Raw genomic sequence first — 2,922 nt, 5'->3', positions numbered from 1 at the left:
TCTTAACTTCTCTCTGAAATCAGGGTACACACAATCTCAATCAGTTGATATTTTTCTACTGAATCACCCAATAGTCTGATCATACCCCTAAGACTTTTTTAAATTAGTTCACTCATAATCCCAAATCTGCTTTGCCTCCTCAGCTCAGTACACTGTAATTTGATTTCAAAATGAGGACGGTTGTCAGTAATGCCACACTCATTAATCTATTTTACATTTCCATGTACTTAGAACTATGAAAATATGTTAATAACATCCATTCCAATAAGCCACCCTAAATTTATTATCATGAAACAAGACCTCAAGAAATAGAATTCAAAATCATCCATGTATTTGCAATTTATTGCCATAAAGCCTTTATCAATAGACTTCCCTGTGCACATGGTGGTCAAATTGCTGGTGAAAACCAGCCAAATCTATTACAAGCTTTCTCATGTCTTCTAGGTAACCCAAGTGAGCCTTTATTGGTAAAGGGAAGGGATAAAGCAGGGAAGGGATAAACAGTGATGTAAGAATTGGCTAGACAAAAGTAATGACTCTCATTACAGAGTGAGTATTTTAAAGCAAAAGAGCCTGTTGGGAATATTGTTTTATAAAATAGTGGTTTTTTTAATGAACTTTTTAAAATTCAATTAGTTAACATATAGTATACCATTAGTTTCAAATGTAGATTTCAGTTATTCATCCATAGCATATAATAGCTAATGCTCAGTACTTACTGTTATAGCTTCTTGAAAGAATTTTAACCCACTGAGCCACCCAGGCGCCCTTGAAAGCAGAAATTTAGATCATATTTTCTGATTACTTCCATGAAGTACAACACTTTCCTGCTAGCAACCTTCAAAACATACTGTTTGTTAGAGGAATTTCTTTAATAATAAATAAATAGGAATTTATTTAAATTTATTTAAATACTGCACACTGTTTCATTGTTCATAAATAAGGTGATGATATTATAGCCATTAGTTGGTAGCACTGATATATCACTTTCTTTTTACTTCTCAGTGCATTCTCTTTACACAAAATAGATATATATTTTAAAAGAATCTGAATCTGTGGCAAACTTTTAAAAAAACCCTATACAGTAAAGTTTATCATTTTAAGTAATCTCAATTATCTTCCTCAATTGTGATAGTATATCCTTCTATCTAGGCCAGATATTGTATGAGGGATTTGAAGAGACATACTTTTCTAAATTTCACTTTTCTCATCTGCAAAATGCTGATCATGATCCTACAATAAAATACACTTACAATTTTTTGATGAAAATTTATTTATTTATTTTAAGATTTTATTTATTTATCAGAGAGAGTGGGCGAGAGAGCAAGCACAGGCAGACAGAATGGCAGGCAGAGGCAGAGGGAGAAGCAGGCTCTCGGCCGAGCAAGGAGCCCGATGTGGGACTCGATCCCAGGACGCTGGGATCATGACCTGAGCCAAAGGCAGCTGCTTAACCAACTGAGCCACCCAGGCGTCCCTTTTGATAAAAATTTAATCTGTATAAACAGTATATTTGCTGTAATGTGTGGTTCATGGTAAACATCTTATTTAATTATAAGCAACAACAGTATTAGAAATTAAGTAAATGTGTCTATAATATTTAAAGTTTTAACACATAATTCCAGTGCTTTTTCTTATTTTCTCAAATCCCTTTACCACTTTCACTGACAGAGTCAAATGTACTTTTTCTATTAGTAGCCAGCTCTTTGTCTTTTGTCAGAAAGATGCCCTTGTGAATTATTTATAATAGAGATATTAGCAATAATAATAATAATAATAATAATAAATAGCAATGAAAATGTTAAAAAAAGTTTTCTTAACTAATTAAGGTTCTTAGACATCAATTAGAGGAACCACCTCTGGCAAGCAAATTAATCTGCAAGACATTCCCAGAATTAACAAGTCAGTCAGATACAGGGTTGTCTGTAGACTGAAAGGTGAAGCAAAAGGACTAGGTTTGGAAAATAGGTAAGGACAGTGAAAAAAATGATCAAATTTTTGGGCAAAATAAATTCTTAGGTGTCCTTTCAATGGAGTCCTGGGCATTATGTAGCAGAAACTCTGGAGATTATCTCAATCCATTGGAGTCACCCCATTTATTAGCTTGCTATTGACAAAGTTATTTACAAACTGTAGAGCAAGAGGTTATAATGTAGAAAACTGATGGTAATGCACAAGATTCCTGTTAACAATAATGCAAGTTAGTGACATTTCATTAGAAAACATAAATTCTATAACCCAAATTATGGGCCCAGAGCACTTCTGCTGCACAACTCTGCTTATATCCCAAATAACTATGTGAACTAGTTTTAATATCTGCTTCTTATTAATTTTTGAATAAAAATTCTTGACACAAGTATTTTATAATTGTGTGATAATCATGCATTTAATTTCTTGGAGAACAAAACACACTTTAGCGTAACTATGTTCGTTCACAGAACCAGCCTTGATAACACAGTTCTGTATGTTAGAAATGATGTAATAAATGTAGAATATTGGGCACTCATTTGGTATTCTTTGACATGTTTTGCACTATCTAAAAAGAGATCAGTGAACTTGGACTGGAGTTAGTAGGCATGGAAGAAAATAAAATATTACAGAGAAGAATACTCTGTGGTCTACAACCTAAACGGGCTGGGATTCCCATCATTTGGATCCCTGTAGCTTTACAAAAGTCAATTAAATTTTTGTATCTCTGATTAAAGTTGATTCCCCAGTACTTTTTCAAACATCTCTTGTAAAGTATTGTTTCCCAGAAAAAAAGGGATTTTGCACATGTATCTGCCTTTGTCTCTGGTCATGATCTCAGTCAGGATCCTGGGATCGAGCTCCATATCGGGCTTCAAATGTAGTCTCTCTCTGCAGCTACCTCCCCCTGCCCCTGTCTCTCTCTCTCAAATAAATAAATACAATCTTTAATTT

Source organism: Mustela putorius, unplaced genomic scaffold (genome assembly GCF_011764305.1).
Source record: "Mustela putorius furo isolate JIRA1106 unplaced genomic scaffold, ASM1176430v1.1 tig00001221_pilon_pilon_pilon, whole genome shotgun sequence".
In the NCBI taxonomy this organism is placed as follows: Eukaryota; Metazoa; Chordata; class Mammalia; order Carnivora; family Mustelidae; genus Mustela; species Mustela putorius.
The sequence above is the reverse complement of the archived record's forward strand: the minus strand, read 5'-3'. Positions refer to the sequence as shown.